The sequence below is a fragment of the Nomascus leucogenys genome, chromosome 12 (genome assembly GCF_006542625.1).
Source record: "Nomascus leucogenys isolate Asia chromosome 12, Asia_NLE_v1, whole genome shotgun sequence".
Classification (NCBI taxonomy): Eukaryota; Metazoa; Chordata; class Mammalia; order Primates; family Hylobatidae; genus Nomascus; species Nomascus leucogenys.
Genome location: NC_044392.1, coordinates 31,204,813 through 31,219,613, shown reverse-complemented (window position 1 = coordinate 31,219,613; position 14,801 = coordinate 31,204,813).

The window sequence follows — 14,801 nt, the reverse complement described above, 5'->3', positions numbered from 1 at the left end:
CTTTAATTGAAACAATAGGATTTACACTCATAAAACAGGCTGATATGAAACAATGTCTTAATGGAAAGCAAAATAAGTGATTGAAACATTGAACATGGATGTATCCTCCAGAAGTCCCAAATTTGTAGAACACTATTAATTTTATTCTATCCAGTTTTGCAATCTATGCATGTGCCTAGGACCTACCATATCTTTCAGTTCGCCTTTAGTACTACGGAGCAACACATATACAACCAAAACAAAAAACAAAAATATCTATGTTAATACAGTGTATGTAATCCCAGCGCTTTGGGAGGCTGAAGTGGGCGAATGACTTGAGCTCAGGAGTTCAAGACCAGCCTGGACAATGTGGCAAAACCCCACCTCTACCAAAAATACAAAAAATTAGCCGAACATGATAGTGTGCACTTGTGGTCCTGGCTACTTGGGAGGCTGGGGTAGGAGGATCAATTGAGCCTGGGAGGCAGAGGTTGCAGTGAGCCAAAATCATGCCACTGCATTCCAGCCTGGACAACACAGTGAGACCGTGTCAAAAAAAGAAAAAAAAAAAGACAGTATGTGCAGATTTTGAGTTTGAAAAGTACAGTCCCCAGGACAAGTGTGAATTGGAAAGAGGGAAGGTTTTTGCCTGTCACTGATTTAAAATAGGGGACCCATTGGGATTCATCAGTGCAAAACTCCATCAGGTATTGGGAAAAATTACTTTAAGAACAGACCTTTCTGACTGAGGGTTGATGGTATCTCTTTAGATGAAAAATAGCATAAATGTTAGCACTCATTACAATTTTTCAGGGTGTTGTGGAACCAAGGGGCAAGAAGTATTGCTTAAGTCAGAACAAGATGTAAATGGAACAGACAATGTGAGCTCAAGGATAACTCAACATGGAGGCTTGTTCAAAGATGTAAGGGAGGTCTTTCCAAGCCAAATGATTCCAGGAGCCTAAAATAGAACCATAATTAAGCAATAAGATGTGACAGGGATAACATTTCTTAGTGATTATAGCATGCCTCAAGGGATAAGTCACTAGGCCAAAGGTTCAGATGAGGAGTGAAATAACCCTGCAATGTACAGTGTCACTGCTGTTAGAGGGAGAATGAGAAGGAAATGAACAATTGGAGTTAGAAGAGTCATTTCATGAGCCATTATGTCAGTTGTTGGGTAATATTACCATGTGTATAGTACATGTGGCCATTAGTTGTATCCAGCATTCTGAAGCTGTGTATTTATGCCAGAGCTTTCACTAAATTTAAAACTGCAGAATTAACTATCTCATATCTGTAACCAAGCAAAAACCAGGCAGTTCAGACACAAACTTGAAAATCAGTAGCCATAAATATGGAAGTACAGTCTGGTAGAATTATGATTACAGTTGCTTAGCCCTGAAGCATGTTGGGTCATTTCCCACACCGTGGTTCATTCACCTCATGTGCATTTCCCTCAGAAATTACCAGTAGGCATGGCTCCAGTGTCAGAGCCAGAAGCATCTAGAACTTTTTAGTCTGAGCTTTTCCTTCCCTACCACTATGCTGTTGGTGGAAGAGAGGGAGGACCCTAGAACTAGTGATCAACTAAACCGCACACTATGGTGGTGACAGGTCTTTCAACAGGATGAGAAATGAGATGCCCAGCAGCCATAAGATGGGGCAAGAAGTACCCAACTCTCACAGAGATGCTGGAAAGCCCTGCAGATAGAAGCGGGTGTCTTATTGCTGTATTCCTCTCCATGTTTCTGTCTGACCACTTCAGAAGATATGAAACGAAGAGGGCAAGGACTCCTGTGGTCCTACTAGTCTCCCATGGCACAAGACAGGTCTGTATTCTAGACAAAAGTCTAGGCAGACAATGGCTTCTCTTAGCCTAAGCCCTCTTTCGGAGGACCAGTGCTCTTTCTTTCAAAATATGCTCTTTGGAGAAGATCTGAAGACAGTTACTTGAATCTTGGGGAAATTTTAAGTTAGTAGATTACTTCTCCCAAGAGTGTTTGCATTTTAATGTAATGAAATATTTTAAAGTAATGTATTTTAATTTGTGTAGTATAACTTTTAGCCCCCAGCTAAAGAAATGCCAAGCATCAGAGAGCAGGTGAGAGAACTGGGGAATGGTGTGCCTGGAGAGGACTTAAGGACATCCTGAAGTCATATCCTAGTGCATGAGCTGAGAAATGAGTTCCTGAAGCCTTTGCCTATACCATGATAATCTCCATTTGAGGAAAATGACCCCAACCTGTCCTGTTCCTATTGCTGGTGCAACATGCTGTTAGAGAAGGGAAACCAACTCTGCCATTCTAGCCACATGTATCTGTTGTTTATGGCTGCATAACAAACCACTGCACAACTTAGTGTCTTGACACAATAACCACTTTTATTTGCTCACGGTTCTATGGGTCAGCAATTTGGTCTAGATTCAGCTGGAAAGTTCTGCTGATCTTGCTGGGGATCACTCATGTGATTGCAGTAGTCAGGTGGCTTTCCTAGGGCTGGATGATCCAAGGCAGCCTCATTCACATTCTGGCAGTTGGTGATGCCTGTCACCTAGACCTTTTTTTCCATTTAGTCTCTCAGTCTCACGGAGCTAGCTCAGGCTTCTATTCATGGAGGTCCCAGGGTTCCAAGATGGCAACAGTAGGAGATGCAGGGCTTCTTGAAGTCATATCACATTTCTTGCTGCAGTCCACTGATGAAAGCAAGTCACAAGACTGGCTAAGATTCAAGTGGTGAACAGTCTTGACAACTTGATGGGAGGAGTAGGAAAGTCACATTGCAAAGGGGCGTTCATATAGGAATGAGAGGGATTGTTGTGATATTTGTAAACAATTTACCACAGTCGGCTGCCTTGTTACAATCATTTACATCCATTACAAATACAAAAATGTGTTCACCGCCTCCCCAAAACGTCTCATCCATCCTATTCTGGTTTCAGATGTGGAGTCCAGGATTTCATCATCTAATCAAGTCCAGATGTGAATGAGGCACCTCAGGTTTTGAACTTCCAACATGACTCCTCTTAGTCTAAAAACTTGTGAACTAACATGAAAATTTACCTGTCCTCACCACACTTCAATATACAGTGGTGAGGGGAATAGGATAGCTTCAGGAGACATTCCCTTTTTAAAAGAAAGGGTAGTTGGGCATAGTGGCTCACACTTGTATTACTTGCACTTTGGGAGGCTGAGGCAGAAGAATTACTTGAGGCCATGAGTTTGCCTGGGCAACATAGTGAGAACTCATCTCTACAGAAAGTTTTTAAAATAATAAAAGTCTCCGGGCATAGTGGCACACACATGTAGTCCTAGCTATTCAAGAGGCTGAAGCAAGAGTATTGCTTGAGTCCATAATTTAAGGTTGCAGTGAGCTATGATTGTGCCACTGCACTCCAGCCTGGGCAACAGACTAAGAGCCAGTCTGAAAAAATAAAATAGCAAAAACAAAAAGAAGAAGAGGAACAGGAAGCAAATGGGAAGCATCCTGAAATCTAGCCTGAGACATATTGTCAGGACTCTCTTTTCTGGAGACAGTGAGTGTAATTTCGGTTTAATTCTGCTTTCTGGGAATGGTTACCTAGTTCTATGTTTTCCACAGTTCTTGGCTCTGCACTCTGAGATATCTGTTTTTTGTTTTTGTTTTTGTTTTTTCCTCAAGGAATGATCCATGTTTGCAACTTAGTAGCTTTCTCAGCCAGCTTCCCGACCATAAAAACTTTTGATGGTCCTGAGGCCTCTTCATTTTGTAAAGTCTCCTCTTTTAGTTCAAGCAAGTGGTGCTTTGTCAATACAACTCTTTTAAAATTTGGTAGATTTTCTTTGACTCTTATATGGTTAGGCGTTATGTCTCCATCCCAATCTCATCTTGAATTATAATCCTTATTTTCCCCATGTGTCAAGGGAGAGACCACGTGGAGGTAATTGGAACATGGGGGCAGTTCCTGCCATACTGTTCTTGTGACAATGAGTGAGTTCTCATGAGATCTGATGGTTTTATAAGGGGCTCTTTCCCTTTTACTTGGCACGTCTCCTTCCTGCTGCCTTGTGAAGAAGGTGCCTTGCTTCCCCTTTACCTTCTGCCATGATTGTCAGTTTCCTGAGGCCTCCCCAACCATGCTGAATTGTGAGTCAATTAAACCTCTTTCCTTTATAAATTACCCAGTCTTAGTCAGTTCTTTATAGTAGCATGTGAACAGACTATGGCTGGGCATGGTGGCTCACACCTGTAATCCCAGCACTTTGGAAGGCCGAGGCAGGTGGATCACGAGGTCAGGAGTTCGAGACTAGCCTGACCAACATGATGAAACCCCATCTCTACTAAAAATACAAAAATTAGTTGGGCGTGGTGGCACATGCCTGTAATCCCAGCTACTCAGGAGGCTGAGGCAAGGGAATCACTTGAACCCAGGAGACGGAGGTTGCAGTGAACCGAGATGGCGCCACTGCACTCCAACCTGGGCGACAGAATGAGATTTCATCTTAAACAAACAAACAAAGAAAAGAAAATGGACTAATACAGAGTCTTGGTGGGGTTCATTCATAACCCCAAAGACATATTTATTTTAGGCAGCTGTGAAACAATACCTCCACTGTGGACTGAGCTGTGTTCCACCAAAATTCACATGTTGAATCCCTAATCCCCAATGTGACTATATTTGGAGATAGGGCCTATAAGGAGGTAATTAAGTTTAAATGCGGTCATAAGGGCTGGGCATTGATCTATAGGATTAGTATCCTTATAAAAAGAGACACCAGAGAGCTCACACACACCTCCCCACATGAGGACACAGTGAAAGAGTGGCCATCTGCAAGCCAGGAAGAGGGCCCTCAACAGAAAACAAATTGGCCAGAACCTTGATCTTAGATTTTTCTAGCCTCCAGCACTGTGAGAAATAAATTTTTGTTGTTTAAGCCACCCAGCCTGTGGTATTTTATTATGGTAGCCTAAGCTGACTAATATAGCCACTAAGCTTCTTAGAAGCCCTTTTGTCTTGCTGAGAAGCTCAAGGCATCACCACCTTAAATATTTTTGAGGTCTTAACAAAAGATCTTATAGTCACACCCTTGGTATAATTTACCCAGAGCCTATTTCTTACTTTCACAATCTTCTAGCAGCTGGCAAGGCTAAAGATGAGAAACAGTTTTATTTTCCAACCCAGTAAGTATTAGCCCTCTCTATTTTCTTTAAATTCTGCTTGCAAACTGAAACATTTTTGTCTGTTTTTGTAGTATCTCTCTCATGGTACGTTATGATATGCATCTAGAAGCACTCAAATGATCAATATTCTGTCTAGAAATCTTTGCCAGAAATTCATTAGGCACATTTTCTATTTTCTGAGTTATCATGAGCGTTATTTTTTGCCAGTTGTTCCACCATTGGATAATATGGGCTGCCCACTTTCCATCTTTCCGTAAGCGGTTTCCCCACAGCTTTTGCAGCCTCTATCTGCTACCTGGTCCCAAAGCCAAAGACATATGTTTTAGATTTTTGTTACAACAGCATCTCAGTTCTAGGTACCAATTCTTCCCCAAAACTCAACAGCTTACATAAAACTATACACCTAAAAAGCATGACTTCACTCTATAAAAACCATGTCTCAGCATGACTTTGAGGAAAAAGAGTTGCTTAAAACAACAACCATCTTATTTTCTCACCATTCTGTGCGTCAGCGAATTGGGCTAGGATCAAATGGGCAGTTCTTTTGTTCTATCCCCACAATCAGAAGCAAACAAAATGATTGTTGTTTAAAGACATTAAGTGTTGGGTGTTTTTTAATGCAGCAATAAATAACTGACATGCTGGGTGGTCACAGTGGTTCATGCCTATAGTCCCAGCACTTTGGGAGGCCGAGGCAGGTGGATCACCTGAGGTCAGGAGTTCGAGACCAGCCTGGCCAACATGGTGAAACCCTGTCTGTACTAAAAACACAAAAAATTTAGCCAAGTGTGGTGATGTGCCTCTGTAATACCAGCTACTCGGAAGGCTGAGACACAAGAATCGCTTGAACCCTAGAGGCAGAGGTTGCAGTAAACCCAGATCGTGCCACTGCACTCCAGCCTGGGTGAAAGAGAGAGACTCTGACTCAAAAAAAAAAAAAAAAATTAAAAGAAAAAAAAACTGACATGCCATAGTGGGTTGAATCAGGAACTCCAGCAAGTTCTTTCAGGCGGTGAAATATAGGCTGACCCAAAAGGGAGGCCAGCCATCCTTAGAGTGATTAGCACACTCTGCCCCATAGAAGTGTGTGCCATATCTAAATGATGTCTAAACTATCTAATCAGAGTCTCCGTTTGGGGAAGTATTCGGTGCAAAGAGTAGAGTTGTGGGTCTAACATGCTCAGATTACTACCCGGAAGGTATCCAAGCTACTTTCCCAGAATGACTCAAGGTCATTGGTGTGTCTCAGGTTTGGTTGTTGGTTGTTATCTTTCCAGGCTAGTATCCTCTAAGCTGTAGATGGTACCACTGGTACCCAGTAGTCAGTCCATTCCCATGTGGATTACATCTTCATTATCCCTTAGACCAGACTGCAGGATTCCTCTAGGTCTGGGTCTCTCTCAGTCACTTCTACACTCATCTCAAAGGTCACAGAAAATAATAGGCTCACCTCCTTTACCACTCTGAGATTATAGAAAACTCTCTGAGGAAACCCTAGACTCTTCTGCTCTAGATGTGCCAGGCAGCTCCTCTGATCCAATGCTGAGTATAGAGGATTTCTCTGAGGTTTGCCATCTCCTAGATTCCAACAAGGAAATATGCTACAGGTCTCCTGATTCTCAGAACCTGAAAAACCCACACACAGGCCAGGGCTCAGCAAGAGGAGCAGGAGAAGAGTGCAGGAGCCCCTTCCCAGGAACTCAGCGGCATCTAACCGTCTTGCTTTGCCTTAGAATTGCCTCTTGTATCCCAGCCAGGGGAATTTTTATCATACGAGGGCAGGGAAAAAAAAAATTGGCTCAAATTAATCAAATCTTCTTCTTCCAAATCTTTTTTGTCTGAAGCCTGAAGCTCAGCTTTTTAAACTTGAAAGCCAAGAATTTGTCTCTTTTGTTCTCTGGTTCTGCTGTGACAACCCTCCCTTGAGGCAAGGAATGACTCATGGTCTAGCTGCCGGGATGGGGGAGGGTCAGGGGTAACAGGAAATCACGGGGAAAACACATTGGTTAATACATCAAAATATTATCCTGCTACACTAGGATTTCTATTCTCTTTTTTATTCTCTGTTAAGTTGAGATGAACTCGTCTTCCTCGTTTCTTACAAAGCCTTCCACATTGGATAGGGTTCTTTGGGATGTGAGTAATAGAAATCAACTCATTTTTGCCCACCACTTCCCTCAGAGAAAATATAATGCAGGTGCTAGAAGGAGCGGGAAGGACTGGAGTCTAAGACAGAAATGTGATCATGCTTCATGAAAGCACCAAAGCTGTGGATTTCTATCAGAACCATGCCTCCTCTGGTTTCTGTTCTTTGCATGTTGGCTTTGTTCCTTCTCTTCATGGCTTTTCTCTTCCCCTCTGTAGACAGGGCCTAAATTTGTGTTCCTCCTCCTGCCATGCTGAGACTGAGATCTCTTGTTCTGATATTTGGATTCTAATGGATCTTCTGATTAGGCCAACAGAGTCAATAATCAATTAACTGTAGCTGAGAGACCCCTTGTAGGGAAGGATAGGATCCCATTTTATAAAATGGCTATGAAGTACCCACCATTGATGGAGGAAAGAAAAAGTGGAGGCTGGGCAGACAATCCCTTCAATATTCAGCTTTCCATTGCCTGGGTAGAAGTGATTTCATATTTATTGAAATACCCTGGCAGCTTATCTATACATACCACATTTTATACTGCTTTTTATACTCCTTATTTTGTGGCTATTTATGGATACATCTCTACCTTGTAGCAGACCACCAGTAAATAGTGTGCAAGGACTTAGTTCCCTTTCTCCACAAAAGCAAACACAGTGCCCTGCACACAATAGGCATTCAAAAGTGTGCATTGAATGATCAAATGAATCAATGAATGGGAAGGAAGAGTTAACAAACCCAAACAACCGATGGGCACTATGAAAGGAGAAATACAAGGCATTTTCATGACAAGTGTAATTTTGAAAAAAAATCCAAATAAGTTCGATTATGCAATGTACTAAGGCTTTTCTCTTGGCAAGGAAACAGTTAAGAGGTTTTGCACTGTGTTCATGGACTTCTGACATGATATAAAACACTACAATTTTGGCTTTCCCATTTTAGCTGACATAGTTTAAGTTGATGAATATTTTGATTTGTGCCAGTCTCAGGCAGTTTTAAATGCTATCCCTGCAGGAGTCAAGAAGTCCAGTCATAATCATAACAATATGCTTGTCAGTCAAAAGCACCGGAAGACTGTTTAGGTGCAAAGAGAGCGTTTTCCCCTGAAAGGAAACAGGGCAATTGAAATCACCTACTTTTCAAGGTATTGAAGTCAAAACTGTTACCAGCTTCATGGTGTGAAAATCCAGGTCTGGGCACCCCCTTGGTCAGACTCCAGTATGTCCTTAGGCTATCCAGTCAAAAAAAGTTACAGTCTAAAGTTCAGAAGAAATTAGACTAAAGGAAAAGTGCAGCGATCAAGGTTGATTCCCCATCATTATTTTCAGGTCACTATTTCAGCAAGGAATGTATAATGAATTCTCTTCCATCTTTGCAGTCAAAGCACCTTGGGATAAATTTTCAGAGCCAACTAAATCAGAGCATTCATGCAATTACATAGGATCTGGGCAGAAGAAAGTGATTTTATTTTTCCTGAACAGACCAAGGAAATAATACTTGAAGAATTGACCTAAAGGTTATACCACAGGAACTGTTTGTACTATAGCAGGCAAAATTTAAAAATCCACATAGAATTGGGTTCATTAGAAAAAGGAGAAAATCCAGAAACCAAATCAGTGTGGGAGAGAGAGAGAGACAGAGAGAGAAAGAAAGAAAGGAAAGAAAGAAAGAAGAGAAAGAAAGAAAGAAAGAAGGAAAGAGAGAGAAAAAAAGAAAGGAGAAGAAAGAAAGAGAAAGAAAAAGAAAGAAAACGTAAGAAAGGAAGAAAGCGAGAGAGAGAAAAAGAAAGAAAAGATAGAGAAAGGAAGGAAGGAAGAAGGAAAAGAAGGAAGGAACAAGTTAGAAAAAAGGATTTCAAAACTGGAGTCTGACCAAAATTATTCAGATCTTCGGGTATGTTGATGTCAGGACCTTCTTTTTTCAATGTTAGTGTGACTTGAACAATTCCAGCTGCTCAACAAATTTACTCAGCAAATTTACCCCACCAGAAGAAAATTAAAACACAGATCCGGTGTGTCCCTTCAAATTTTATTGCATTGATAGCAGTTGTTTTTTTTTTTTGCATGGAAATGAACTAGTTAAATTGAAAGTTACTATAATAGAAAGTACACCTTTCACCCCCAAAGAATTCCATACACCCCATGCTGATATCAAAAGAATCTCCTCATGGGAAAGTACAATGTGGAAAGCAGAGAGTAACAAAAATCTGGTGTTCGGAGTCCACTGGGAGCCTCAGAAAAATATGAAACAATGACTTCATGTAGTAGATAAATTTCTCACATTCTTCAACCCGTTTTATTGGCTTAATACTCATGTATCCAGTTGTATGAACAGTAAGCCTGCCCAAAAAAGAATTTGATGGATATTAAAAAATATATCCAGCATGAAAATTTAATAATATGCTGGTCCTTTGTCCATCAATTTACAAATGTTTTTATTAGTTATTCTTGAAGTCATCTAAAAATATGTCCAAGATTATCCTCTCTTTCACAAATAAGTAAATGATAACTTTGAAAGAGGAACATCTTTTAGTAGTAATAGAGCAGTAGGACATTTACTGTCATAATGTCTAAGTCCCATCTTCCACATTCTCTACTGCCCCAGGATGCAGTACAAACCCTAGTGTTCAAGACACACCACAATTTGTCTCAGACCCTTCTCTCTGTCTCCCTATTCTCCCCTGTGAGACCATGTCTTTTCATTTAAGCTATTTCTACTCATTGTTCCTAAATGAGCCATGGACATAGCTGTCTGTGCACCTTTGTATGCCCTGTTTTACCTCTTCTCTTGCCAAAGCTCCATCTATCCTTCAGATTCAGGGCCTCCAAGAAATTCTCCTGGGCTGCCTCAGCCCTTTGCCAGGCATCACTCATCTGGATTCTTCTCAACTGGCAATTATCCTACTCTGTCTTGCCCTATAGGTATCTCTTAGGATTTCATTAATCTCCAACGACCATGTGGTATAATAGAAAGCATATAGGCTTTAAAGTCAGGCAGATTTAGTTTGAAATCCAGGCTCTCTCCCTAACAAACTGGTAATTTAACCTATCTGCAGTTTTGTTTTCTCATGTTTAAACTGAGAATAATAATAACTAGTTTAGAGAGTTTTTCGGAGTATCAAATAAAGTTACATAAAAAAATGCCTAGGGTTTTTACTACAAAGTAAGTCAGTCAGGTTTTGTCTGTTGTGTTCCCTGCTGTATCTTTGGCACCTAGAAGAGTTCCTAGCACATAGTAGATACTCAATGTATGCTTACTGAAAGGATTAGTGACTATTGATACTCAATAAACATTGGTTCTCTTCTCTTTTCCCCCCCTCCACTAGCCTGCAATTCTTTGCAGGACAGGCCTTATGCATACATCTCTTGGCATTTCACTGTGAGAAGATTTGATAAATGGGTTTCTCATGAGTCCTTGGTCTTCCTACTTACTAGATAACTCTCAATGGCATAGAAAGATCCATTTATCATACATATCAGCTGACCCATTTGCCTATGAACCTCAATTGCTACTCCCCACTGATATAAGCAGTAGCAGAGTAAAAATAATAATAATCTTAGGAAAAACAAGTAGTGAAATAAGGCATTTTAAAAATATGAAATATTTGTTAACTTTTCCACTGGCCTAGCATGCTGAATATACCATAAAACCCAAAAAGAAAAGTCAAAAGATCAATAATAAAGGTATTGAAGAAGAAAAAAAAAGAAGGAGGGAGGGAGGAATAGAAGAAGGAAAGAAGAAAGAGGGAGGTGGAGAGGGAAGGACAGAAAAAGGGAAAGAGATAAAAAAATAAGAAAAAAAGAGAAGGAAACAAAGTCATAAACATCCTGCTGTTGCCTCAGGTTGCATGTCACGTTTGTTCCTAGGCCTCTTGTGACCATTCTGGCTCAGGCTGTGAACAGCCTCAGAGGAGTCTGAAATCCCAAAAGGACAGTGATATTTAAAGTCAGTAATCTTCTAACAGAATCTCTCTCAGAGACTATGCCAAGCCCCCGTACCATCAGCATTTTCTCTCTGTGTATACACAAATAAGAAACTAGATCTAAGAGCCTAAAAGATCCCTTTTTGATTTGAATCCAAGAACTTCTCCAGATTTTTAAAAATTGAGTTCTCCAAAGAAGAGGCTGTGATGTTGTGCACCAGAGAGACAGTCAAGAGCAGCTAGGACAGGCTTTCCATTGGCATAATGGAAACCATGTGTCCTGTACCATTATGGATTTCTAATGCGCCATTGAGGTAGGTACCTGTTGCTTTGAAGAAAAAAAATCCATTTCCACCCCCATTTCTCCTGATTTATGCTCCAGCCACAGAAGGCCCAGACAAGCTGGAAAAGATTTGGTAACTGGAGAAGTGACGGGGGTGAGAAAGTATATTTTGTCAAAGACTGCACACTTGACTCTCACTTTAAATCCTTGCCTTGGGCAATGTGTGAGTTACAGAGTTTAAATCCTGTTATTAGTTTAAGTCAGATTGAGGGTGAAAGACTACACAGCTCTATGAATTAGGACTGGATTATTTTGGTAAAAACATTTTCTAGGTTGGTCAAACATAAATCAGTCCTAATGAGGCACCTGTGATTATAGGCAGGTCTAATGCTCCTCACTGCTCTCCGCCCATTCTCATTCCTCTCCTATTTGCCTTTATTTTTTCCTAAACAGAAAATCAGAAAGCAATGAGAATTAAAAAAAAAAAAATAGCATGTTATACTCAGCCCAAAAGAGATTAGAAGAGTCCAGAATGACATAAGGGCAGAGCACAGGACATAGGTGACTGAATGAGTCTTAACAAAGAAGCCAGGTCCAGGAAGAATCAGATGGTGGACACAGGAGAGCTTTTCATCAAACAACAGGGAAGGGAAGTCCTAGATTTCAGAGTAATGTCCAAGAATTTGCATCATCTGTCACCTGGCAGCTGGCATTTCACCCCTCCCTCCAGGGGGCCTCCTTGTCTACACACACAGGCTGCTTACCTGGAAGAGTCTCATCTTTCTTACTCTTTGGCCTACAAATCTTTGTTCAGGAGGTTCTAGTCTCTCATGTTTCAGGTGACTCTTGTCTATCTGTGGAAAAACTTCATAGTTGTTTTCTTATTAAACCTTGGGTTTTAATGTTATTTCTTCAGCGTTATATTATTCTTTATTGCTATATCATGACAAATGGTTTTAACTTTGAATCACTGCTCTATTTCCATTAGCAAATGCCTTACTTCTTCAAGTCCTGTTAGAAACAGAACAACACTGAAAAAGACACCGGGATTATTTTGCCCCTTTGCATACCTTGTTAACTGCTCAAATAGACTTGAAATCTTTTGTCCACCAAATCCAGTGGCCTTGGGAAAAAGCAGTATGTATGGCTCTTTCTAGTCTTTTATCTACTTTTTAAAACTAGATTGGTAGGGGCAAGATGGCTGAATAGGAACAGCTCTGGTCTGCAGCTCCCAGCGAGACCAACGCAGAAGGCGGGTGATTTCTGCATTTCCAAATGAGGTACCCGGTTCATCTCACAGGGACTGGTTAGACAGTGGGTGCAGCTCATGGAGGGCGAGCAGAAGCAGGGTGGGGCATCACCTCACCTGGGAAGTGCAAGGGGTCAGGGAACTCCCTCCCCTGGCCAAGGGAAGCCACGAGGGACTGTGCTATCCCACCCAGATACTACGCTTTTCCCAAGGTCTTTTCAACCCACAGACCAGGAGATTCCCTGAGGTGCCTACACCACAAGGGCCCTGGATTTCAAGCACAAAATTGGGCAACCATTTGGGCAAACACCGAGTTAGTTGCAGGAGTATTTTTTCGTACCCCAGTGGTGCCTGGAACACCAGCAAGATAGAAACATTCACTCCCCTGGAAAGGGGGCTGAAGCCAGGGAGCCAAGCGGTCTTGCTCAGTGGATACCAACCCCATGGAGCCCAGCAAGCTAAGATCCACTGGCTTGAAATTCTCGCTGCCAGCACAGCAGTCTAAAGTTGACCTGGGATGCTTGAGCTTGGTGGCGGCAGGGGCGTCCACTATTACTGAGGCTTAAGTATGAGGGTTTTCCACTCACAGTGTAAACAAAACCACCAGGAAGTTAGGACCGGTGGAGTCCACCACAGTGCCGCAAAGCTGCTGTAGCCAGACTGCCTCTCTAGATTCCTCCTCTCTGGGCAGGGTGTCTCTGAAAGGCAGCAGCCCCAGTCAGAGGCATATGGATAAAACTCCCATCTCCTTGGGACAGAGCACCTGGGGGAAGGGGTGGCTGCGGGCGCAACTTCAGCAGACTTAAATGTTCCTGACTGCTGGCTCTGAAGAGAGCATCACAGATCTCCCAGCACAGCGCTTAAGTTCTGATAAGGTACAGACTGCCTCCTCAAGTGGGTCCCTGACCCCCATGCCTCCTGACGGGGAGACAACTCCCAGAAGGGGTTGACAGACGCTTCATACAGGAGAGCTCCAGCTGGCATTTGGCAGGTGCCCCTCTGGGATGCAGCTTCTAGAGGAAGGAGCAGGCAGCAATATTTGCTGTTCTGCAGCCTCCAATGGTGATACCCAGGCAAACAGGATCAGGAGTGGAGCCCCAGCAAACTCCAGCAGACCTGCAGAAGAGGGGCCTGACTGTTAGAAGGAAAACTAACAAACAGAAAGCAATAGTATCAACATCAACAAAAAGGATGACCATGGAAAAACTCCATCCAAAGGTAACCAACAGCAAAGACCAAAGGTAGATAAATCCACGAAGATGAGAAATAAACAGCACAAAAAGGCTGAAAATCCCAAAAACCAGTGCCTCTTCCCCTCCAAAGGATCAAAACTCCTCACCAGCAAGGGAACAAAACTGGATGGAAAATGAATTTGACAAATGGACAGAAGTAGTCTTCAGAAGGTGGGTAATAACAAATGCCACCGAGTTAAAGGAACATGTTCTAACCCAATGCAAGGAAGCTAAGAACCTTGATAAAAGGCTAGAGGAATTGCTAACTAGAATAACCAGTTTAGAGAAGAACATGACCTGATGGATCTGAAAAACACAGCACGAGAACTTCATGAAGTGTACACAAGTATCAATAGCTGAACTGATCAGGTGGAAGAAAGGATATCAGAGATTGAAGATCAATTTAATAAATAAAGCATGAAGACAAGGATAGAGAAAAAAGAAATAAAGGAACAAGCAAAGCCTGAAAGAAATATGAGACTATTTGAAAAGACCAAACCTACCTTATTTCTTTCTGCCTTAATTTTGTTATTTACCCAGTAGTCATTCAGGAGCAGGTTGTTCAGTTTCCATGTAGTTGTGTGGTTTTGAGTGAGTTTCTTAATCCTGAGTTCTAATTTGATGGCACTGTGGTCTGAGAGACTGTTTGTTATGATTTCTGTTTTCTGCTGTTTTTTGTTTGTTTGTTTTTTGCATTTGCTGAGGAGTGTTTTACTTCCAGTTATGTGGTCAATGTTGGAATAAGTGGTATGTTGTGCTGAGAAGAGTGTATATTTTGTTGATTTGGGGTAGAGAGTTCTGTAGATGTCTATTAGGTCCACTCGTTTGAGAGC